At 42.2% G+C, this 26410-nt stretch overlaps 1 long non-coding RNA gene across 1 annotated transcript in view; it reads right to left on the bottom strand.

Annotated features, from left to right (window-relative positions):
• The window catches only part of LOC142818349 (uncharacterized), a 159763-nt gene that overhangs the window by 78611 nt on the left and 54742 nt on the right, over positions 1–26410 (bottom strand). Inside the window, exon 3 of the long non-coding RNA XR_012895815.1 lies at positions 23476–23639. This is a non-coding gene — a long non-coding RNA (uncharacterized LOC142818349). The remainder of the gene's footprint in view (positions 1–23475; positions 23640–26410) is intronic.

Here is a 26410-nt window from a genome sequence, read left to right as displayed (position 1 = left end):
GTTGTCAGATTCAGGACCTAAATTTCTCCAATCACCTTTAATAATGTCATATGAGCCTGAAAGAACACATTTTACACATCCCAAGACTGAAGATTTGGAAACGGGGGAGGTAGAATGCGGAATGAGATTAGTTTACTTGTGTACTGAGGAATTTGATTTGAAGATCAGTGAGAAAGAACATGGGATGTCATAACGCTCTTAGACTACATTTTCAAAATTTACTTTTCTCAACTAAAGAAATACTAAATTATGATCTCAACTTTTCAACAATGTGCATTTAAAATGTGTCTTTCCTGTTAACATTTGTTTATGCGGAGGTAATGAAATCCCTTGGTAAAGAACACATCATGCTGAGCTAACATGGCTTACTTGTTACAGACTGGAGACTGTCTAATAATATTAGCACCTTTATTTGTGAAGATCGGGTTGGAGATTACTGTAAATGACAGATGAAAAAATAGGGGCTATTTTGTGATTTGGGTATTTTTTCCATTTTGTTTTTAATTAAGAATGCTGTTGTTTTGCCTCTGTTTAATGGGCTGATTGTCAAGCCAGTTGCAACACAGTATGACTACAGTCTAATTTACTGCTTCTCAAGGTGTTGCAATGTATTGTTGGCTGCTCTGTAGAAGTTTCCTATTCCTACAATTTTTCAAATGAGCCAGAAAATAATAGTGTTGAAAGGCCCAAATACAAGATGAACCCATATCTACTGATCTTTCAGCAGGAAACAGAGTAATTTAAAGCCTTCACTTCTATTCTTACTGCCAATTTTTCTTTTTGAATGGCATTTCTCCCTTTTATATTGCACTTCCTTTTAAAGTAGTTTCTTCGTCACTTCATCATGATTGATTGAGATTCATTGAAGTCACAAATTTACAGAAGTAGAAATTTTCACACTGCAAGATTTGGTAAAGGATCCAAACGTTATCAAACTTGGACCTGGTCCAGGGGATTGTTGCAATCATTACAGGCAAACATGAAATTTGGATCTGTATCAAGATAAACTTTCCCAAAATTTGGGGATATTTGTATATGGGGCTTTGGGTACATATGTATTTGGCACATATATTGTACCAAATTATATATAACTATATGCATTTTGACACACAAGAATATGAAGGCCCATGCGCAGAGTAGATTATAAGAATATAAAAATAAGATAAAATCAGTGCTCTTTGTACTGACCTCTTACATGTTCATTTTCCTCTGGAGGCCTCTGATACTTTGTTTTTCAATTAACAAGGGGCCGGATCCTCAAGTCCTCATTTAGTTTTTATTTAGATGGACTTTTAAAGATATTTAGATGCCTTTGCCTGGGAGTTAGGCACCCAAATATCTTTAAAAATAAGGTCCTTAGTTCTTGCCTCAGGCAAACTCAAAGTGCATTTTGCCTGAATAAACTATTCAGGATTTGGCCCAGACCAAATGGACTTTACTGATGTGATTCGCAGGTATTTCACCAAAACTCCTAAGTATCCAGTAGAGCCAATATGTGTTTGGGGGCCTGAAGCCTGATACCATTAGCAATTATAGGAATTCAAAGCTGATCAAAAGTGTATTTGATGGCCTTTGTGAAATGGGTTGGTGAAGCTCTCTGCAACCCTTATACTAAGTAAGCGACAAATGAGTTGAAGCCATTACATTCAACCTGGTTGCCATGCACTTCATTGGAGCCTGGATTTCAACCCAGATGTGGTTGTTCCCAAATATCAGGGATAATTGGAATTCATTCTCCTGGGCTATTTCTCTGGCAACACCTATTGTTAGTACTAAATTTGATAAGAATTAAAGGAAGCAGATGGATGCCAATGATGCTATTCTAGGGCCCAGATCTGTTTCCTTTATAAATAAGGTGACTTATCTTACCCTCGTGGAATAAAAAGGGATTTTATTCAAATGTGCTCAGGCATATAGGCTAGATTTAAAGCTGTAGTTGAGATAGTTTCAATAAAGCTGAACGCTGGGCATGGAGAGCCAGAAATGGCTCTAAACACCTTAGTGTTTCCCCTAGTCCATCGTCCATTCAGTCCATCTTCCTGGCAACCAAGGCGCACCAGAGCATAAAGATACCTAATCTATGCCCTCTCTTCTTGGAAGCACCCCACTACAACAAGGCAAGCACCACCCCTATGCTGTATGGGGAATCCTCCAAAGGTCAGATAAGCTAACTTTCCAGTTGCAATGTGCCACTAGAGCTGTACAAAACAGGTGGAGTAAAGTCAAGAATCATGCTCAGATTATAACTACCCCATCAACTACACTCATAACTTTTCCTGTAAAATAAATTGCTGCAATTCTTAGGTTTCAAGGGGGAAAAAGATCCTAAAGGTTATGTATGCATAGATTTTCTATTTCTTCTCTCTTTCTCTAATGGCTCGATCTATTTACATAACTTTCAAGAGGAGGGAAAAAGCATTTGTAAAGATATAAAGGCTTTAAATTCAAGAATACTCCTTGACAGCTTGGTGTAGCTGACTTATTTTCTTTGAAAAAGGACATCTATAATAAAACAAGTGTTATTTTAGAAACTTTGGTGGTATGTGTTTTATTTCCATTACACATGCCACTACAGGCAGTAACTATCTAGCCATTACGATGCAAAGGGCTTGAAATTCAACCACTCACTTTGTGGTGTTACTAATTGCCTGGGATGGAGGCCTATGGGAACTGAGGTCAGTCTTGATTCTAGTGGACAGAGGACCATATCACAGAAGCAATTTACATGATTTACAAGTGTCATCCTGGACTAAATTCGTCTCTGGGGTAACTCCACTGACTTCAGAAGGGTTACGCCCAGGATTAATTAAGCCCTTTGTTGGCAATCTTAGTAGCATCAATGACTAAGTGGACATGGAGATAACAATCTTCTCTCCTCTATCCCATAGGTAATCCCTTTCCAATTTGGGTTTAAGGCAGATGGGTGAAGTGTTGTGGAGAAGTCGTCAGTAGTGCAATCTTATCAAATGGCTCTGTGGTTAAAATGGGACTTCATTCTTCAGGGTTGTCAGGCTGGCCCTTTCTAACAGCACTCACAAAAGCAGCATTTATTATTATTTTGGAAGGATGTTGGCCTATCACCATGATTTGATACACAAGTGAATCTGTACCTATATGGGTACATATCAGAAGAATCCTACCATGAGACAGAAATTGTGTTGCATGCCGATTTTGAAACTTTAACCGTTAGTATTATTACTAGTCCACAGACTTGGATATGACTGTTCATTAGGTAAGAAAGGTCCTGTCCTTGAACCAGAAAACCAATGTCAAGAGAGCTGGGTTCAATCCCAGAATTTCGGAGTGACCTTGGGTGAGCCACATAACCTCTCAGTTCCTTAGCTAGAAATTAGGAATAACATTTTCGTAATCTACTGGGCGGTCTGATGTTTAATTCATTGACACCTGTAAAACTGGTTTGTATCCCTTATACCAACTTCTGTTCATAGATCTCCAAGCTTCAACGCTAGAACTATTGCTTTGCAGGGGGTGTTAAATTGTAATGCTAATGGCATTGATATATCTAGGAACAGGAACTTATGGCCACCTCTATGGTTTGCCTACACAATATGTTAGCAAGCAGAAATGGAAATAGAAATTCTAGTGCACACCAGCATGCCACACACTAACTGCTCATGTGGGCCATGCTGTCATGCACTAAAAGTTTTCTAGCATGGGTTGACTTACTGCAGTGTGAAATGGGCAGTGCTGGAGTCCTGCCAGAACACCATTCCTTCAGTCATTTGGGGAGCCAGAATGCTATTCTGGTACTTCTACTAATCCTAGTCACTTCCCAGCCTCCACACAGGGGATAAGCAGGGCCCTGGTGCCAGTGCCTGGACCCAGTAGCAGGCCTAAGCAGCCTTTTTCCTGCCTTGGCTGCAGAGTGCCCTCTGAGTTGGCTGAAGCTGATATTGAGCCTTGTTGGAGGCACTCAGTGGCAGAGCAGCGCATGGAGAACAGGGGACAGGTCAGGTGCTGGAGATGCTGGAAGCTTGGAGCTGCGTAGCAAGGCTGCCCAGACAGTAGAGGCTCCCTGCCAGGCACAGATAGAAGGGATGCAGGGATGGGATAGATTCTGTGTGGAGTCAGGCCCCATGCTTCCTGTGGCCTTTCCCAGTATCCCTATCTTCCTCCCAGCTCCCACCACAACCCCATTGCTTCCTCTCAGGGCCTCTGCACATCGGGTCTCTCCTGCCTTCGCCCCCCACACCAACATTTAGAACAAGCTTCTGCTGCTTCCTGCAGTTTTTTTTTTTTAAAGAAATCCAGCACTGGAAATGGGGCTGTCTCATCCTGCACTTGGGAACTTTGTGTGCACCAGTGGAGCCTCCACAGACATTTAATGAGTGACATGCTGATGTGCACTAGAGTTTACACCCAAGCTGGAGTGCAGTAACGTGCCCTGAAGACAAGCTGCAAGGAAGGCAAGCTCCTGACTAACCTATCCACTGCTAGCTATATATTTTCAATTAGTGGCTGATTGGCAGATCTGACTATTCAGGTTGGTCAATAGCGTTGTATTTTATCTATCACTTCAACCTACCTCTTCTTCCAGAATCGAAATTACCCTGATATAGATCATCCTAAAATACATTGAAATGGAATGACTAAGAGTAAAATCAAATAAAAACAAAGAAGAGACATAACCTGTGTACAGGTTAAACTCCCATTCATTTTAAGGGGAATTTTGCCTGAATAAGGAGCTTAAGATTTTGCACAAAAGCATTATAACTTACTAACAGTAAAAGCATGTGGACGATCCAACCAGAAATGCAATTAGAAAGATTAAATGCATGACAGTTTTCTTTGTACAAATATTTTTACAAAGAAATCAAATCCAAATGAAATGCAAATATTATTATTAACACCAGTTGCACAGAGTTTAAATTAATATCAGACGTAGGGTGTCCAAGTTTTAATTTCAATGTGGAAATAAAGCTTCTGGATCATTCGGTGTTTTAGAATTAGCTTTAGTTAACTATGAAAAATGGCTATCCCTAAATCATTTAAAACAATTTCTAACAACTGCTTTGCTTTGGCTTCATGCTCTATCTACATGACAAGCTTCAAATGTAAAGTGGTTATTAAAAGAATAGGATGGTACATATTTCATTTTGAAATCTTAAGAAATTAGACAAGAGATAAACACATTACCCAAGATATATTTTAAAGCAGAAAGGTTCCATGCTCATCTCTAAGTTCTGAAATATTTTATATTCTGGTACCAATGCAACATTATGCACTAAGCTTATCAATGAAGATATAGAACTCTGGATATTCAGACTCAAAAGCATGGGCCTCTACCACATGAACTAAGAGTAACTTATGTGGTACTGGATCTTCAGGGTGTAGCCAAGTTAGTCTGTTACAGAAAAAAACAACAAATGGCCTGGTAGCACTTTATAGACTAACCAAACATGTAGATGGTATCATGAGCTTTATAAAAGCTCATGATACCATCTACATATTTCGTTAGTCTATAAAGCGCTACCAGACCATTTGTTGTTTTTATCTGGTACGGTTATCTGCCATATATCCCCTGTCTGGTCCAGTCATTTACAGGGTGATACGAGCAAACATACTTAACCAGTGTGATGCATAATATCTTCAGCCTGGTTTTCAAAGGCATTAAGGACTTCTCTTGATATCACTTAAGTTTGGTTGCTCTGCATTACTCTAACTGTGTAGAGTGTATCAGATAAAATCTCAGAATGTTTACTTTGAACTTCGGTGGTAGTATCCACTCAAGAATTCCAAAGCATGTTAGGTAGATAAATGAAGGAGGCCTCATAACTTCCTGTGAAGTAGACCAGTATCATCATTATCTATATAATGGTAGGAAAACAGGGGCACAGGGAGCTTAAGTGACTTGCCCTGGTAGAGACAGGGATACAACAAATCTTGTGATTCCCTGCCATCTTTGTGCTTTACCCAAAGCCTGTATCCTTCTCTCAGATTATCAGAAGTTTATCTACAAAACTGCTTTGTAAAAATCTTACAAAGTTTTGTCGTCCTGTTCCTAATATATGCACATGCAAGGTTTACTGTCCAAACTTATCCCCCTTCCTGAGATCTGCCTTTATTCTTAAACCAAGTATCAAAGCTCTAAGACAGGACTATTCTTACAAGCAAAATATTAGCTCTCAGGGTTCTTCCCTGACCTATTTGTTCACAGGGAATTTTTGGGAGGCTTCCTGTATTCTTTACTGCTTCAAAAAGACACTCAACGAGTCTATAGTTTTGAGCCAGAGAGAATGTGACCCCACGTGGTCTGGCTGTCAGAGTAAGTCAGCAACACAGATCTTCAACTCCACACATGATCATTTGTTAGGAAACCTGAAAACTTCCACATATGGTTCTAAGAGCTAGAACCCAGAAGTGCCAATGTACATATGTATATATACACTTCCACCCCTAAATAAAGGTAACTCTTCAATAAACGTTTAACTTGGATTAAGTTCAAGTTTTGGACAGAAATTTATATAATCTCTTATCTGATCTATTTCATCCATCTTGAATAGACTCTGGGGGCAGGGGGGGTCCATCATTATCACCAGATGTCATTAGAAATAGTGGATGAGCATATTTTTACCATGCCATTAATATGCTTAATATTGGCCCAGAAGCACAGAGTATCTATGCCTGCATAAACTGAAAAGAGCAAACCCGGGGTGAATACGCTCCATAAATATTAACATATATATGAGTTTCTTTAAGAAAAAAATTGCCATGGGCTGCCTTTTATTTCCTTTCACTTTATTCCAATATTACTGTAGACATGAAGTTTCCAACCAATATCAAGCACATTTATTTAAAGACAATAGTTCTGTAGAGGTATACTTAGTACATGCACATTTTAAAAGTTAATAAGCCCAAAAGGGAAGCTATCAGAAGAAATATCAGTGGTACAAAAAGTAGTTATAGATGGACAAAATAGGTGAGATATCTACAGGATATTTTTCTGAAAAAGAAACCAATTAAATACCCTTATGAATTCTGACATTTGTACACAAAGATATGCCAGGTGTTCCCAGGATCCCCTGAAAATAATTAGCATCAGGATGGGAGAACTAGGGATAGAGGAATAGAAAGATTTAGTAAGAGGGCACAACATTTTTACTTTTAGGATCAAATTTGGCCTACGATGCTATTAAAGGAGGATGGGGGGTGACTATCATGAAGAGATTCAGTTATCAATTCCAAAGGTACTAATGCCCACATCACAAAATATCATCACAACTGATACAGGTTGAAACTCTGTAGTCCAGCGCTCTCAGAACCTGACCAGTTTTGAGCTGGAGAATTTTCCGGACCATGGGAGGTCAGTATTGTCTAGCAGTATTACCAACCCTTCTACTGCTTACTGGGCTGTTAGAGAACATGTAGGGGTAAACTAGAGCTAAACAACACAGAGCAATGAGAGCCAGGACTGGTGGCTACAAACAAACTTTATGGGACTGAAGGAAACTTGGCCACACCCATGATAAGTGGACAGCCAGCTAAATAAAATCATGTCAGATCACGGATGTTTCTGGACCAGAGAGTTCTGAACTAGAGAGGTTCGCCCTATTCAAATTGGCACCATAATGGGAAATCTCAAATTAAAATTAAAGATTGAATGCTCATAGTGATTGTTCTATTTTGACCATCCTAGAGAAATTTTATCTAGAATTTTTAAAATGTTTAGGTATCAGTGTGAGAGACTGTCCACACACTTGCTGCCACTCTTACACACACACACACACACACACACACACACACACACACACACACACACACACCCCCTATCCATAGGTCTCTTATTCTAATACCCAATTCTACACTCTCAACCAGCTCCCCCCCCTCCATCCCTGATGCCAACATACTCAACCTCTGTCTCATTTCCTGCTGTGTGTGTATATTTCTCTATTCCAGGACTTTTCTTAATTTCCATTTGGACATCTCCTGATGATCTTTCATCTAGTCTCTAGTTCACCCTCTTTTCCTTCTCCTCCCTTCTGTTAACTCTTGCATTTGCCTATGCATCATCCCCCCCCACAAATTAATACTTATCTTTATTACTCTCACAAACTCACTAAGGCCAAGTGAAGTCAATGGGTATCTTTGAATCTGGCCTCTCTTCTCATGATCCCAGTCTTATGCACACTGTATTCACTTCCCACAGGCTGGATGATAGAGAGACAGTGGCTCAAAGTGTCACCAGATTTCTAAGTTTCTAGGACTTTGACAGGTGGGCTTGGACCTACCATTATTGTGGCATTAGAGAGTCAGGTTCTTTGCTGTGAAAAGCTGGTTTAGCTCCCTAGACTCTGTTGACACTCATAAGCTGAGAATTTGGCCCAAAAAGTTTTGCAAAATCTAATAGTTTTCTTTATGAAATGTCATTATTTCTCCCCCCAAGCCTTTGTTTCAGAATGACCTGCCTCTGAAGTTTGTTTGAAACTATGTTTTTAATATAAACATTTTGATTGACCCAAAACAAACGCTTCTAAACTTTTGTTCTGGCAATTTTGAAAGAGGACATGGATGCTTTTATAAAAACATATCACCACAATTTGGATGGGTTTAGCTAAATGCTGTTCAAATCAAGATTTCCCTCTTCCCTCCTCCCCCCCCCCCCAAAAAAACCCCACCACTCAAACCCTTCAGTTTTGTCAAAAACATTTTTCAATGGAAAAAACTCTTTAGATGAAAATTTTCTGCCCAGCTCTAGTTTGGATTATATTGTGCTCAGTATTGTTGCCTTTGGGGTCTAGAACCTGAGGACACAAGCATCTTCATTTTCTTGTTTTCATTCATTTCTCCTGATGTTGCAGGTTGCTGTGTATCTGTTAACTAATGAGCCTTTTTAGAGCTCAGGAGTGCAAGGAAATGCTGCCCTACTAATGCCTAGATACAAATTGCAACTCACAAAGCAGGTACAAGGTGATATGGCCACGTTGTGTTAGTACGTACGCATGTGCACCAAGGGTTGCTCTTGGAGTCTCTCTGTATGTGTCAGTGCATCTGTTAACTACCTTCCATTTTGTCCTTGTTTTTCTGAAGATTTCACAAGGAAGAAGAACAGAAATATTAATTGTTAGGAAACTGATAATAGTTTTAAAAGTTAAATGCTGCAAAAGTCATTTGCTTATTATGTTTCTGTGCCCTTTGAATAAGCAGGGTGGAAGCTGAGGGGCTTTTTGGGTGGGGAGGATGGTGACTGGAGTGGTAATTGGGAAAAATCAAGAAAAAGTTCAGCCACAGATTTTGTTTGTTTTTGTATAACATGGCGGCTTGGGGCTAGAGCACACGAGATTGAAGACAGTCAAATATTGGCTAAAGCACTTTCAGGCTCAGACACAGCTAGGATTGCCATCTTTCTAATTGCACAAAACTAAATTCCCCAAAGCCCCACCCCTACCTTGCACCTTCCTAAAGGCCCTGTCCCCAGTTCACTGGCTCCCTCCCTCCCACCATCGCTTGCACTCCCTCACCCTGACTCACTTTCACTGGGCTGAGGCAGGAGATTGGGGTCCAGGAGCAGATGAGGGCTCTAGCTGGGATGCAGACTCCAGGAGAGAAGCAGAAATGTGGGGCTCAAGGTCCAGCCTGGGCAGGGAGTTGGGTGCAGGAGGGGGTGGGGAATCACAAGTGGGGCTGGGGGTGAGGGGTCTGAGGTGCAGGCAGGAGTTCAGGACTGGGGCAGGGAGTTGGAGTGTGGGTAACAGCTGCAGGTCCAACTGGGCAGAGCTCTCAGGTGGTTCCCAATCAGCTGTGTGGCAGAATTAAGGTAGGCTTCTCTTCCCTGGCTCTGTGCAGCTTTCAGAAGTCACCAGCATGTCCCTGGGATGCCTACTGAGGGGCCTGTGGGCATGGGCAATGCACAGAGCATCGCCCCGCAGTGGAAGCTGCAGAGACAGCACTGGGAGCAGAGGCAGCACACAGAGCTTCCCTAATTGCCTGTCCACATAGCACAGACACATGCCGGCGGCTTCTGAGAGCAGCGCGGAGACAGTGCAGGCAGGAATTTGTCACTAATTCCACTGCACCGCAACCAGACTTTTAATAGCCTGGTCAGTGCTGGTGACAGGAGCCACCAGGATCAATTAAAAAAAACAGACACCTGAGACCTTGAGGACAAAGAGCACCCAAAGTATGCACATAGCCAACATGACACTTTACAATAGAATATTTACTCACACCGAGAATATTATAAAAGATTTCACAAAATATGTACAGGAGGTTTTCTGTGGGCTAACCATGATGTTACAGGTCTAATCCTATTTCCATAAAAGTCAATGGTAAATATTCCTAATAGGAGTTCAGCCCTAACTATATTGGAGGCCAAGATTTTCCAGAATGAATAAAGATTTGGAGGGGCTAACTTTAAACAGAAAGAGTTGAGCACCCATCTTTTGAAAATCTGGGCACTTTTGAAAATAACTGGTTACTTTGGAAAAATCTTGGCTATAAGAGTATAATGTAGTACGTGCTACAACTGAACTGGTGAAAGGAACTTTGAAAAGTCAATAGTTAATATCAGTGCTTCATTCCAAGGTAAGTCGGTAAGGCCCACCAGCCTTTGAAAAGTGACTCACCGCCTCAATGAACTTTTCCAGCCTCTGATCCTTATCACCACAGAACTTACATGTGGATTGAATAGACTTGTTCTTGGCCATCCCTCCCCACCGACCCACAGAAAGGAGCCTCCAGCTGTAGCTGCTGTCTTTTAAACTATCATCTGGATTTTATTTACAGTAACTACATTGGTTCCAGCTGGGGCGGGGGGAGGGGAGGAGGGGAGAGTGCTATGGTTTGCACTTTTCACACGTGTTCATGAACTTGATCCACATGGTTCACTTGAAGCCTGAAGCAGAAAAGAGCAATGTTTTAAATATGCGAGTTCTCCGGCTGTGCGTTTCCAAGAATGAAATAAGGTGTTTTTAATTAGATTGATCAAATGTGTATGGATTGCTCCACTTGCAAATTTCTGCAGCATTCAAGGAAATGTTTCCAAAATCCCTAAGGGTCTGTGCTTACAATACCACTGTAGCTAATGAAACCCTCGCACACTGACGCCAATTATTAAAAGGCATGTTCAAAGGTTTTTCAGAAACATTCCCCTCCCTTTAATTCAGCAAACACATGGGGGACATGGAGGAGAATGAGACAGAAGGATGGTTTTGTGGTTGAGACGCTGGAAATAAATAGATCTGAGTTCAGCTCTTAGATTGCATTCCTCTTAGCCCCAAACAAGTCATCGAGGGCCTGATCCAAAGCTATTGAAGTGAATAGAAAGATTCCCATATGCTCCAACAGACTTTGGATCAGAATCTGTGCTTTAGTTTCCATCTCGGTAAACAAAGAACACCACCACTTCCTTTATCCCTGCTCTTTGCCTGTCTTGTCTATCTAGCTAGTAAGCAGTTTGGAGAAGGAACATAGATATTTGCAGTGCACATAGCATAGTAGGGTTCCCAACTCAGTTGTGGTCTACAAGGATGTGTCTAGCAAGCCTCCCAGCCTGGGACAACAGGGCTCACACCGGTGTTCTGCAAGAAAGCTTCTGAGTCCAAGCCACACATTTTAAGTGCCGTCTATACAGCGTCTCAGCTGGAGCTCCATTTGCTCAGATCTGTTGACCCAGGCTGGGAGGGTCACCAGGCTGTATAGACATACCCTCAGTTCTATTCTCATACAAATAAGACTAACATTTAAAAAAGGAAACATTTATCTTTAAGACACAATTTCTAATCCACACCAGGTCAAGAGGGACCAAACTTCTTTAACGCCTTTCAGGTCTGGAAAAAAAACCCCAACTTGCTGAGCTTATTTTTATGCCTACTGGATAGGCACTGTGGCCAGCTGTTTTATTGTAAGTCTTGTGATATTCAGTGTTTTTCTTAGAGTCCCAGCTCCCGGGAAATTGCCTGATAAGCTTACCTTCCCATTAAAAATGTGTTGTTCTAGTTTGTTTGTAGAGAAATGCTTGAAAATATGACAAGTTCAAGCTAATGGCTCAGAAGCCAGGAGATAAATACAAATAAATCTTTATTAATTACAAAAAAAATCATGATTTTAAGCTACTTATTCAATACTCTTACCTATCTAATAAAGAAGTAGTCCTGTAGCGCCTTAAAGTCTTATACACACACACACACACACACACACACACACACACACACACACAGATGAGAGATGAGCCAAGGAAATGGGTTTTGCCCAAGAATGCTCATGATACTATTTATATATATTTTCGTTAGTCTCTAAGGTGCTACAGGACTATTCGTTTTTTAAAGTTACAGAGTAACATGACTACCCCTCTGAAACTTCCTTGTTTAAAGCACCCATCAAATTATCTGGACATTTTGTCCAGCACTACTTGCTGCTGCTGCTGCTTCTAATGGCTAAAAGACTTGCTCAGGCTCTTGCTGTTTCCTTTCTTGGTTACTATGCCCTTCTTTGGTCTGACACCTACTTTGCTCCCTTCCATATCCTCCAAAATGTGACAGTGAAAGTGGTGGTCCTCATCCATCAATCCGTGTGGACGCCTTCATTGTCTCTCCCGTAAGGACAGCACTGGATTTTTCATCCTATCTGTCAAAGGGCCTTAACAACATTTGCCATGCTATTCATCATCCCTTACATCAGAGGTGGGGAACCTTTTTTGGATCGGGGGGAGGGAGGGCGCTGACTCACTGAAAACAAGTGAGAAGTAAAAAAGCCCTCACTGATGTGGCCACCAACTGAGAAGGAGAAAGACATTCTCCTCACACCACAGAGACTAGGAGGGCCCAGGCTAGTAGATTTTGTGTGCTCCAGCCCTGCAGGAGAACAGCAGGGTGGGGTGGAGGGAGTTGGAATGCCAGCATGAACTCCCCAATATTGTGTGCGGGAGAGGGTGCTGAGGCTCAGGGGCCAGATTCTAACCCAGATACCCGCGCCTTAGGTCCCCACACCTGCCTTACATTACCTATCAACCACATATCCTGAAATCTAGTCCTTTCTAAAATACCCAACTCTTCCCATGATGGCCACAGCTAATTAATTCTATGCACAATCAAATCTTTTTGATTGTCAACACTCAGGGTGAGGGACAAAACTTACTTTGATTTGCACATTCTCTGTTCTGTGCTGAGCATGTTGCATACACGAGACAGGGAAACTGGAATAGAGGGCATGACCCATGCCTGCAGCCTTCACACAGGCAAAACTCCAGATGAAACTGTCTCCCCTCCTCTAACCTTTCACTCAGACACACTCCTTGTGGCAGTTGCCGGGCATAGAAATCACTGATTGTTTTACATCAGAGGGTTTCCTTGTCCATCCCTCCCCCCCATCCCTCATTGGAGCCAGTGAGAGTTTTCCCTGAGAAAGGACTCCAGGAACACAGATTTATGATACGTATCCTTCTTAGCACTCTTAGCAGGGAAGCAATGGACAGAGCAGACATGGAAATCTCGCTACTACTCACTCCTACACTTGGTTTCTCCAGATTGTGGCACATTTGGCAGGGTACAGAGATTGTGGCTTTTGCTGCTTCAGCTCATGCTGTGCCTATTCTTCAGGTAATAGAGGCCAGTTTCCAGCATGTATAACCACCTCTAGGAGATCACCTTAAAAACCAAATAGACGATTTCACATGCGAACTACAAAATCCTGAGGTTGATTTTGAGGCATATTATCTGTGCAGGTGGAAAAGCAAGCCCAAGCAATGTTTCAACAGATTCAAACCAAGATTTCAGCTATTGAACAGGGTGACAGTTTTCCCTATGTTCTTTTTCTGTTGCCTGTAAATGATTGCCCTAGGAAAAATCCTCTCGCTTGTGTGGTACCTTACAGGTTGAATAGAAAATTCAACCACAAGCTGGTTGTTTTCCCCAGCTGGCAGTGCTGGAAGTCACACTGCAATTGAATGCACAGGTTTTCTGGCTTGTGAAGCCATAAGAATGGCCACCTTACTTAGGAAATGACTAGTGCTCCTTTTTTCATCCTAGGGGCATAACATTATTTAGTGTGTGAACTACACCCTTCTCTCAAGAGATGGGATTATTATTATTATTTAGCTGTCCTTGGCCTCAGGCTACAGCTACCTTATGCAGTGTGTCAGCACAGCCCTGTCACTAAAAGTCAGCTTGTGTGAAAGCTATTTGTCAACACTTAACAAAATATGTTGATATGTATTGGTTTGTCAACAGCAGAGTGCTCTTACCAACAAAGCTACAGTCACACTTTCATGTGCCCCTGAAAAATGTTGTGATTCGTGTGTAAGGATTAAGCACCTGTGAACAACAAAACTTTTGTTGTTCAAGTGCAAGTGGGGTCATAGCCTTGCTCTTGAAGGCTTGGAAACTCATCTAGGAATTGAAAAAAAAATAGGATTCAACTTCTGGTTCCGGGAATGATCAATTATCCTCCTTTTTTTAAATACTTTGAGATCTACAGTAGAAAAGAACTGTAGAAGAGCTCAGTATTAATTAAAATGGCCCTACCAAAACAACAGTTGAGGAGTGTAATCTGAAATATAGAGAGTTATAACTGGAAGTTAAATCACTTCCCAAGAATTTTTTCCAGTCTCATTTCTAAGCTATATCAAATCAGATAAGCGTTAGAGAAAACAAACTGAATAATGTAGATATTTATTTAGTTGGAAAACTTATGAGCCTCTTGAGTTTTGATCATCATTAATTTTGCTATGGCTACATTCTTTTTAAAATGGCATGATATGACAGATGCTTTCTTGTAGCATGAAAGGCAAGACTTCTTATACAATCTCTTAATAGTCTTGTAATGGAGCAGCAGGAAGAAATATGACAAAAAAGGCTGAATCCCTTAATTTGGAGAATGAGAATAAGAACAAATCAATTATGTAAATATTAAGAGCCAATTTAATCCCTGATATTACACCAGTGAAGCCCATGGTGCTAAAATGAAGCAATTTTAGAGAAAGCATGCACTTGCTTTTGGACAATGCAAGTTTTAGTTGATTGTACAAGCTTCAGCATTTAGGAAGCATGATGATAGTACTATATGGCCATCTAGTGATAAGGTTGATAAAGAAGCCGTTGAATAAAGATGCCTGACTAATCAGTCTCTCTTCCTGTTTCCTGTTGATCTTTAGCAGCATTATTAGGGATGGGTTCAAACTATGGAAAAGTTTGAAACTAGATATGGTTTCAAATTTCACAATTGGACCATGTCTTTAGGACAAGCTGAACCAAAACCAGAATAGCTCTGGAAAACACTCTGAAAATCAGGATCCTTTTGTAGCTAATGCCCAGCTCTAGCTTTTAATGATATTTAACGTCATATGCCAGTATTTATGTGGGAAAAAAGGTTCAAAATCCACTACAAACTTCTTCCATATTCTTTACTTAACCAGTCATTTTCCTCATTAGCTGGTTAAGCAACCTTAAGGCTATTTCACATGGCTAAGATTGCACAAAATAGCCTTAACAGATCGGACAATTCAGCCTGGGGAATGCAAATCTCCATCCTGGGAATAAGGCATGATGAAGGCACCACAGCTAATATCTGTATCCTTAACAAAAAACTTTAGAAAGGAAACAGAGGAAGTGGAACCTGACCAGCTCTGGCAAATCCATCAAGAGGAGGCCTCTCACTGCTGGATTGTGGGAGCAGCCCCGACGTGGTTGTCCCTTTGGGATCTTTGCTGCAGTAAAAGATATCCATGTGTGACTGGAGTGGCATTGTGAGCTTCCACCAGAGGATTCTGATAGTAGCTTGAGGTTAGGCAAGTCCACAGCCTCCTTCTGGGAAATTAATACACGCACACATGTAACTGTGAAACAGAGGAGATGTGCAAATGAATTTTGATTGCAGTCACCCCATAAGGGTTGTTAGCATGTTTTGACAGCAGGATATTATAGCAGCTTTTGTTTGAGAAAAATGTTTGTAATATTCTAAAAGTGATAAAAATGATGGAATATTGCATAGGAGACCTGCTAAATGACTATCAAGTGTACACTAAAGAATGAGAATCAGTGCCTGGAAACATAAAAGGAGGATATTTATTTGTTGACAAACAGAATGTTAGATATGCAGATGCTCCTGCTTTTTGCCAAAATATATTAAATAAGAGCAATATGTCTTCTCTGCCTTCCAGAAAAGACACACACACACACCTTGTTGATTGCTTTCGGAGTTGCTTTCAGCATGCAACATGTTACACACCATCTAGTCCTGATGTAAGCCCAATGAAATAAATAAGTGACACAATAAAAATGAGTTGAGCCATTTAATCTGAATCAAAACACACACGTGACCACCAGTCACTCTCAGAAACTAGACTAAGAGGAAAAAAATCTTCCTTCATTGTCTTTCCAGACAGTTTAGATGGTTTGAATAAATATTTGAATAGTTTCTAGTGGAGCTTTTTATCATTAATAATTTAGGAACATTCACCAAGTGAAACCGAAACAGACAGCCCCCTAAACTGTACATCATTTACATTTTAATATTCTTTAGTTATTTAAAAAAAAAGGTATTTCCCCACCTTCTGCTGGGTACTTTTATACGATGATGAGTCACATCATCTTACATTTTTTATTGTGTCTATGTAAGGAACAGCCCTTCATCATAAGATTCAAACAAAATGCTCCATCTTAAGCAAAGTCCAGTCAAATGGAAAAATGAACCATAAAAAAATGAGAGCCTGTAAGGAACAAATGAGTATTCTGTAAAAAGCATCGTGCAAAAATAAGGATTTTGGGGCACAGCTAACGTACACATTCTCTGACATTTTCAGAGAGTTTTACATGGGCATCTTCGCACAAATTAAATGAACAAAAATGATTGATTATGTCAGCTAGGATTTTAAATGAGTTTACCTGCTCCTAACAAAGTTTTCATTGTGTAGTTGAAATATTTATACAACTCTCAAATTGCCATACTTTCCTCTGCTATGTAGAATAGACAATGAATATTTGTTCTAGTCATGACATGGGGTTGCGCTGCATTGCCACCTAGTGGCAAGGTGTGTACAAGAATTTTGCCTGAAAGATGGCTGGCTGATCATTTGCTAAATACTACAGTGTGTACAATTCCTACTGGCGTAAATGATTCTTGTATTAATGTTATGGATGTGGGACCTGATCCAAAGCCCAGTGAAGTCATTGGAGCCCACTGATTCCACCAGGATTTGGATCACTCCGACAGTGCTAGAACCGTAGTGAGCATTGCACCACACTGAAGGAAGAAGTTCCTGCAAAGTGACACTGAAGGATGGTCACTTGCTGATTTAACCAAGGGTGGGGTTTATGGATGGGTGAGGCAGTGCAGACAGAGGACTTTCACCTCACTAGCAGGTGGGAAGGGAATTAGATTGCAACCAGAATGATGTGAAGGTGGGAGCAGGCAGGGGAAAGCACAGACAGGACACTCTGCTCTTTATTGGCATGTATATTCTGTTGCTGTGTTTTCCTAAGTTTATGACTGTGTTCCCTTTCTCCTAAGGAGGATTCATTTGTTCATGAACTTTCTTGATATGCTTGCAAGTGGAGAAGTTTTTCCTGATAAGGGTACCGAGGAAGGGCACTTTTCATTAAGCCAGGTTCCTGGGTGGGGGCGGAAGGTAATTTAGTTATTTGCCAAGAGGGACCCTAGATGTGCTGAACCCAGCCCCTTTCTATAGTCGTTAAACACCTGGCACAATGGTTACACCTGTATAGAGGAGTGCACGGAGGCCCCCACTAAGGATCAGTGCCTATTGTGCTTGGAGCACTGTGAGCTCCTGAGGACAGTGAATGATTCCTGTGTTTGTCCAGTGTACCTGGGTAAGACATATGAAGAGCAGAAGAATAGTGTCATCCCCGTTGTAGATGGGGAACAGAGATACAGACAGATCAAAGCAACTTCCTCAGGGTTGCCCAGGACACGTGCCGCAGTGTTGGGAACAAAACAGAGTTATCCTGAGTGGCAAATGAGATGAAGTCAAGGCAGCAAAGATGATAACCAGTGACAATCCTGACTTGGCCTTCAGGCATAGCGGATACATTATGTCCACAGGCATAACCTTGTCCCATCTGTCTCTCATGATGTTAAAAGGTGATTGTACAACCACAAGATAAAGCCAATCAAACCAGGCTGCAAAATGTATTTGTGCACCGTCCAAACAGATTAGTTTACCCTCTGCATTTAAATCGGAGCTGGACACTATAAACCAAGATATCAGACTTTGAATCATTTGTTGTAGAGAGACACAGACCATGGGAAAAGACAATGGAAAAAGCTAATGGAAATCATATGTTAAGTTTCACCATGGGAACCAGTTTGAGAAATATGTGGGAAAAAGGAAGCACCAGTGGCAGAGTCACTGAACTGTAATCTCACCAGGTTCCAGACACTTACTGGGTCAGGCCTGCTCAGTAGGTAGACAGGAGATATCTTGATGAAAACAAAGTTTTCTAGGGAGTGATCATGGCAGCTCTGTAGTTGGCATTCTTCTCTCTGAGGGGCTGTCCTTTGAATGAGATGTAGGACATGGCCCTTGACTGCTTCATGATCATTAACACTCCTAGTCACGTTCTGGAAAAGGAGAGGTCAGAAGTCTAGATAGGCTGTAGTCCAGCCAGAATGCTGAACATCTCTGCAGCATCCATAAGGAAAGTGGACTGACCAGCTCTGTCCTGTGTCCCTCTTCCCTGAACCTCAATATGCAGTTAATCTACAAAGCTGCACTCCTCTAACTGGCACTTTTTTTTTGGTCATGGTTTGCAGTACATGGAAAGCAAAGCTTGTGGCTCTGATGAGAAGCAGTGGATCAGATTAGAAATTCAGCAGGAGCAAGTCCTGAAGCAGTTCTTTGGGATTCTAGGAAACAGCCTAAAGGGGATGTATTTCCACCTACGGCACAAAAATATCCATCAGTTGCTGTTCAAATACGCACTCCACTGAATGAATCGATTCTGCTGCCTTTGTGAAGTTGTTTCAGCAGAGGAGAGTAACACTGCACACATGGGCAGTAGGTGAACCTAGGGCTGGAGGAGACAAGTCTTCAGCCCTGCCTTCCACCTGAGGCCCCGCTGCTGCTGCCCCTGTGGGAGCAAAGTACTCCCTCACTGTAGGAACAGGCCCCCCTGAATTGGTGGGCTGCAGCCCTGACCTGCTCCTCCCCATCCTCCCCGAACATGGGAAGCAAGGAAGGCAGGCCCTGGCCTCCTAGAACATGGGGATGGTGGACAGGAAGATGGGCGACCCCCCCCCCCATCTTTCTCCTCTACCTCAGGAGCCTGAGGAGGGCTGACAGTGAAGTATGGGCAGGGCCAGCCAGGCAGGTTGGGAAGTCATTGCCTTCCCATGTCTTTTACAGCTGCTGCCCATGACTACACAGTAGTTTAAGACAAATAAAGAACATGGTATCATTCAAACAGCAGCTAAGTAAAACAGATGTAATTCATTCACAGACACTGTGCATGGGTGCTGCTCCAGAGCACCCTCCTGGAGCCTCTAGTTCCAGGTTTCCACAGTGCTCTTCTTGGAAACTGCACAGACTCCTCATCCTGCTGCCTATCATCCCCAGAAGTTCCCCCTCAACTGGGCTTGGAGCCTCCTTTTGGGTTACCCACCCAAGCAACTCAGTCTCTTGATTCTCCACAGGTGGGTCTAATCAGCCAACACACAGGTACTTACTCAGAGAGAGGAGAGCCTTGCCCCTCCAGCTCTCCAAAGCCCGTGGGCTCAGGCCTTTAAAAGAACAATAGTCTGGGTTGTCCTATCTCTTTGCTCTCTTAGGGTACGTCTAGACTACAGGCTTCTGTCGACAGAAGTTTTGTCGACAGATACTGTTGACAAAACTTCTGTCGATAAAGAGCGTCTAGACTACATTGAGTTCTGTCGACAAAGCAAGCTGCTTTGTCGACATGGTAGTGTAGACTCAAAGGACAGTTTACATGCAATAACACCTTCTGTCGACAGAAACTCTGTCGACAGAAAGCATTATGCCTCGTAAAATGAGGTTTACCAGCGTCGACAAAACTGCTGAGTTCTGTCGATGTTATGTCAACAGAACTCAGCAGTAGTGTGGACGCAGGTATAGTTTTGTCGACAAAAGTCCACTTTTGTCGACAAAACCCTGTAGTCTAGACACACCCTTAGACACCAACTATTCCATGGGACCATCTTCCTCTCTCCCAGTGACTGCTTCAGTTATTTTTCTGGCCTTCAGCTGTTTTGTTGGATTTGTGGAATGGGACAATAGACCTTCCAAACTACTTCCTCTGGCCTTAAAAGTAAATACCCTGTTATAAACACTATAGAATCACCTGACTGAAATTTGGCCCAAAGATTAACATCCTTTCTCTTGCCTCTTCAAAATATGCAACATGCTACTGGTAATTCTTGAGAGATCTGTGCGCTAGCTATGGCTATATAACTGCTGTCACTTTGTGTTCTACATCCTACACCTGTATATTTTGAAAGCATCTGAATGTGATGCCATTTTGTAGGCATGTTTAGAGCATGTTACTGAAGAGAGCCATACTATACTTTTTCTTATGGAGACTTAATTTTTGTTCTCTCTTGCGTCTGGCTTTTCTTAACATAAAATAAAATCTGTTCTAATTGGAAGCATATGGTAACCTTTGGTGTCAGAAATAGGGCTGAGTGAAGAGTTGATTTTTCAGTTCATTGGCAGTTTTGAAAAGCCAAAAGACTAATGCATTTCGGGGTTGGAACAAAACCAATTTAAAAAAAAACACCCCAAAAAACAGCAATTCAAAAGGTCAAAAATATTGCATTTTGTACTACACAAAGTGTTTTGTTTAACAAAACTGACCACTTTAGAACACTAGATTATTTTAAAAAGGAAACTTACAAACATTTTGGTTTTTCAATTTGAAATTACTTTTTTTCCAATGTTTATTAAATGATATATTTTAATTATGTTGGAACTTTTTAAAAGCCAAATGAGCAATTCAGCAGACTAGATAAAAGTACTTTTGGAATCACCAAATCTGTGTTTTTGGCGCTCTTCCCACAATGAGAATTTTTTCCTAAGAAAAACAGCATCTCCAATAGCACCACACTGCTCTCTATAAAGCTGAAGCACTGTGTCAATACTGACTGAGGGACAAGTGACACATATTAAATCAGCAACAGCACATCCTGCAGTATTTGAGTATTGCTTGGAGGTTTTTCTATACAGCTACTCATCAGACCCAATCCAGCTTAAGCTTGAAAGATCTGATGAATTCACAGGCCAGCATGGTCTGGCTGCAGGCCCATAAGCCACTGCAATACTACCATTTAATTGTGCCGCTACTGTGTTTGGGAACTAAATCACTAGTATGTTAAAAGATAACTATATATATGCCATCTGAGTGGATCTCAGTGTGTTCTGATTTGGAATGTGTGCCTTGTGGTGTATTTTGCTAAGCCGGATAAATGACGATGACACACAGGAAGGACACTGAGTAGCAAGACAGCATTTTAAGTACCGCATTTCTATTTATCGGTGCAGTGACTGGTTATATAAAAAAGCAAGCAACAAGGGAAAAACAAAACCCCCTCTATTTCACATGCACAGGGGAAAATGCCATTCTGTTGGTTGCATGCTGTTTCGCATTAAAATGTTTTTCATGGAGATAAAGGCAGTGGGAATTTGCAAGGTCTTGGAGCAGTCTTGAAGACATGTAAAGATAACTAGAGAAAGCAGAAGATTACTAGATAGGCAGCTGCATTCAGTTCTGTAGTAGCAGTAGTATTTTGTGTGTGTCTAAATACATCCAGAAGGATTTCACAACTGAATAACAAAATAAAAAGCTGTTTGTAACATGTGCCTGTTACAAAGGATTCGGGATGTATATAGTGTTAACACATAAACACATTCAGCAGAAATCATAATACCCATTATCATTTATTAAATACCAACTACTCCCAGAGTTGGAAGGATATACAGTGAACAAAGATGCGAGCCTAACACCTTGCCCTGACGGGCAGATTAACAGTGCAAGAGAAATCCAGAACTGATGGTTTTCCAGCTGCTTTACTGCTTTGTGCAACAGGTAAAAATATTAATTATATAGTTTAGCATTGTGCGTCTATCTGACTGACTGTCAGTGAGTCCACTTGTTCAGGAACGCCTCCTAAACAGCAAGAGCTAGGATCACCAAATTTGCTAAGCAGCTTCCTTCTTATCCTAACTTAAAGCAAGGTCAGGATTTGGTTATGCCAGGAAAATTGGATGTGCCTGGAATTTGATAGTTTTCCATAACACAGAAAAGGAAGGGGCTGATTGGAGGAGAACTGCAGAGTGACCCCTGGGGCCATCCACACCAGCAAGACAGTGGCCAGCTGGGGCTGGGACTTGCCATCTTGCCAGCCATTGGACCAGGTAAGTGCCCCCCACTCAAGCCCCTCCCCACCAGCCACTGGCTCTACCATAACCAGCCCTGTCCATCTAGCCTGGTCCTGGTTAGGGGGGAGGGGGCAGCAGGGGGAGTAGAGGCCAGATGGGGAGGAGCTGGACTGGGAGGGGCAGGGGATGGGCTGGGCATGCTGCTAGGAGGGGCGGGGGTGGGGGGGAGCTGGGCATGCTGGCCAGCCCCCCTTTCACTGGGAGCCACTGGTTCGGGGAGGGTGTCTAGGCATCACAGCCGCTGCCCACCCCCCAGAGGGAACTGGCACCTGGGGTTGGACAGCTCATCTCTGCCCTCCTCTTGTGAGGAGCCACTGGGGGATCTGGGTATCCCCACTTTGCAGAAACTAGCAGCCTTCCCCAGGAGAAGCCTCCAAGGTAGTGCAACCCTGGCCCTTCGGGAGAAGCTGCAGCTGAAGCAGCACCACCCTCACCATCACAGGCAGCCCAGTAAACCCCCCCCCCCCCCAGCCTCTCAGCCACTTGCCCTGAGCCTGCTGCCCTAATCCCTGTACAGACCCTGTTCCCTGAGGCCCCCCACCTCTCACCCCCTGCCCTGACTCCTGCAGTCCAACCTTCTGCCCACAGTCCTCCTACCTCCCAACCCCTGCCTTGAGTCTCCTGCCCTGCAGCTCCCAGCCCCCTGGAAATCCATTCCCTACCCTGAGCTCTCACAAGAACTCACAAGACAACACCAAGTAAATCCGAGAGAGAGAGAGAGAGAGAGAGAGAGTTGCCCTTTATGCAGTAACAAGAACATACAAAATAAATGTAAACAAACTGCACAAGCGATACAACTTTTCTCCCCCTTAACCACACATACTAAAGAAATTCTATTGACCATCTCAGACATACCTTGCTTCTCTTAGTTTCACATCCAGACACCAGTTTCCTGGCTCCACCGATCCAGACACTAGTTTGTTCCATCATCATTAAATCACTTAAGCAATGAGGATTTCTACAACTTCAATCTGGAATTTATTCTTGACATTCAGTCTTGAGTTTTCCTTTGCTGTGTTGCAACCAAGTTACACCCTTCAAGTCACCTTTGCCAACTTCCCTCCACCCAGGTTGTTTTCAGCTATTTTTGTTCCACTTAGCCCACATCTGCTTACCTTTTGGATGCTACAATGGCACAGTCCAGAGCAAAGAAAAGTCCCCTTCCCAGGGTGTGTGGCAGTCCGTCTTCCATTTCTAACACTATTCAGCTCTATTTCAGCCAACTAACCAGTGCCGGATAGAAGCAAATTTTAGTTCTGCGCTTACAACTGAGCACTCCCTAACAAGGAAAGGAAAAAAGGGGGGAAAACGTAAGAGATAACAGAAAGGAAGATTTTCTGCACCACATCCACATTTAATCACATATAGTTCAGAATGGCCATCGCCATTTGCACAGTATCATTTTGGCCTGAAATGGGATATATAACATATTTTAATATACCATTCTTCTCAAGGTGCTTGATCCTAGATCTGCTGAAGTCACACAAAAGACTACTGGACTTCAGTAGGCTTTGAATCAAGCCATTATATTATATAGTTCCACCCCCTTCTCATAATATCTGATCACTTCATGAAGTTTATCCTTAAACTGTGAGCCAGGCTGGATTTAGACCTTGTGTGCTCTAGGCACAGCATCTTCAGCATCTCTTCATGTGGCTCAGCTGGGAGCCCCCTTGCCACATCCCAATGGGGCCCTCGTGTAATGAACATTCTAACCACAGAAAGCTGAACACTCTTGCCCCACCCTTTTTCCAAAGTCCTGCTTCCCATCCTCTTCCACCCTCACTCACTTTCACTGGGCTGGGGCAGAGGAATGGGGTGCAGGAGAGAGTGAGGGCTCTAAGGTTGGATCCTCTAAGGTTGGATCCCCCTGCCCCTGTGCCTAAGAGTTGGACATTCCAGAGCCTTCTGGGAGATGGATAGCACCAGGGAGACTGCCTTTGCTGACTGGACTTTTAGCAGTCTGGCCAGTCCTTTTTTTTACTGTGTGTTCTGGTCAAAAGCCAGAGGCCAGGCAATCCTGACAGCTCGGTGTGGCCTGCTCTGCCTCCTAACCTTGCTTCAAGAAGGCAACTAGAAAAATCCCATGACTTGGCAACCATTGAACCAAGGCATGTGTCTACTGTGCCTAATTGGAAATCCAGCCCTAGCTGTAAGGTAGTGAATATCAATAGCCCCTTTTTACAGATAAGAAACTAAAGGCCAGAGAAGCTCAGTGATTGGTCCAAGGCCACATAGGAAGTCTGTGGCAAGCAGGTCTGACTTAAACCCAAGTATTTCAAATCCTAAGCTAGTACCCAAAAGCCTGGACCAGTCTTCCTCTAAAAAAAGGATCAAAGCAAATTTCAGTCAATAAAAAGTAAAAACAGGGTTGATATTACTGCCTATTGCCAATATCTCTCCCTAGCAGAACATTCAGCACAAATAGAGAGGCAGAGGACTGGAATAAACAGAGTATTTAGGATCAAGACTGATGGACATTTGTCGAACTCAGTGGGGGAAATACTCAGGATCAGGTATGAAATGCATTGAAAGATTGTTGTGAAGATGCAAGATTGCCAAGGGTTTTACAGCAGAGGACTGAGATGTACTGGCAAAGAAAGTTCAGGAACTCCACAGTGGAATTATAGTGAATGCTAAAGATCAGGGTTGAGTCACACTTGGAAAACTTCACAGGGAAGTTTATATAATATATGTCTAGCTCTAGCTATTACTGCTAGTCCTTTAGTTTCATTGGCTTTGCATTTATCTGAAAAACAAAACGAAGAGACAACCAGCAACCAAATACGAGGCTGGTCTAGGAAGGAGAACATATTCTGCGCTAGAATAGATTCTCAGACAGAAGAGAAGACAGAGAATGTTCATGCTAGGAAATGGGCTATTCCAAGGACAACCAAAAATTAAAATTAAGGTTAAGTCTGAACCAAATGGCAATTAAAAGCAAAAGAAAATATTGAACATATTAAAAATTCTACTTTCTCTCCTTCCCCCACTTTCATCTTGACATGCCATATACTCTCTCTCAAAGCTATTTTGGAGAGAAAAAAATACATATTCTAAAAATAACCTGCTGTGTCCTAAAACATTAAGTGTCCAGTCTGAGTTTCTCTGTCAAGTGAAGGCATCAATACTGAATGCAGTAAATCAATGACAAATCTGATGTTAACAAGTAGGGGTAGGGGTGTGTATGTAGCTGTTAAATGAATACAAAGAAAAAAAATGTTGCTTCTGAGTAAGATGAATGGAAGGAGCATCTAGGGAATGTTTCCATTGAAGGCAATGGAAATCCTGACCTTCGCAGGGTCAGTACTCATCACAAAGTCAGCTGCTATACCACAAAGGCTTATTTTCTGTACCCAGTTGAAGGTGCTTCACTTTTCATTGTCACATAAGGCCACTGTTTCATTTTCTCCTTCCCCTTACTTCCCTTTAGGTGGAGAGAAAAGTTCCTTTAGCCCCCTGGCTAAATCATATTCCGTTCCTTCCATGGTAAATGAAACTTCAAACAAACAAAAATTTCCCTGGTCATTTCTCCCTGGGGCGCATACCAGCAGCTGCTCCCCTCTGTGGGTCATTCCTTTTCATGATGAAAAATGAGCTACATTTAGTTTCCCTCTTGCCAGCAGGCCTTTCTCCCAGTCTATTGTTCCCATCAATCCATTTGGAAATGTAGAGGGAACATTGCTTCCATCCATCCTTCCTCACCCAGAGAAGATACAGAATTCTGGAGGGGAGTGTTTTTTTCCCCCTCACTGGGGAAACAGATGGAAGAAGATTCTAGTGCAGACTCAAATTAAAGAGGATCAGGAGAAACAGTTTCTCTTGTAGGATGAAAGTCTTTTAAATATATGGCTGAAGAGAAGTCTAAAGGGAAGACGTCCAACTTTACAGACATAACTACAAGCCCCGACAGTAACCTGAATAATAGGTCTTCCACAGCTAGCCCTGAGCACTATGCCTTGAGGATGTGGACAGCATGAGGAAATCAAGAGCTTGTCTCATGCCTGGTTTGTATCAAAAAAGATCTTCAACTGATTAGTTTTGAAAACT

Source organism: Pelodiscus sinensis, chromosome 1 (genome assembly GCF_052426305.1).
Source record: "Pelodiscus sinensis isolate ZL-2025 chromosome 1, ASM5242630v1, whole genome shotgun sequence".
NCBI classification, from domain to species: domain Eukaryota; kingdom Metazoa; phylum Chordata; order Testudines; family Trionychidae; genus Pelodiscus; species Pelodiscus sinensis.
This window is presented reverse-complemented; position numbering and strand designations above follow the sequence as displayed.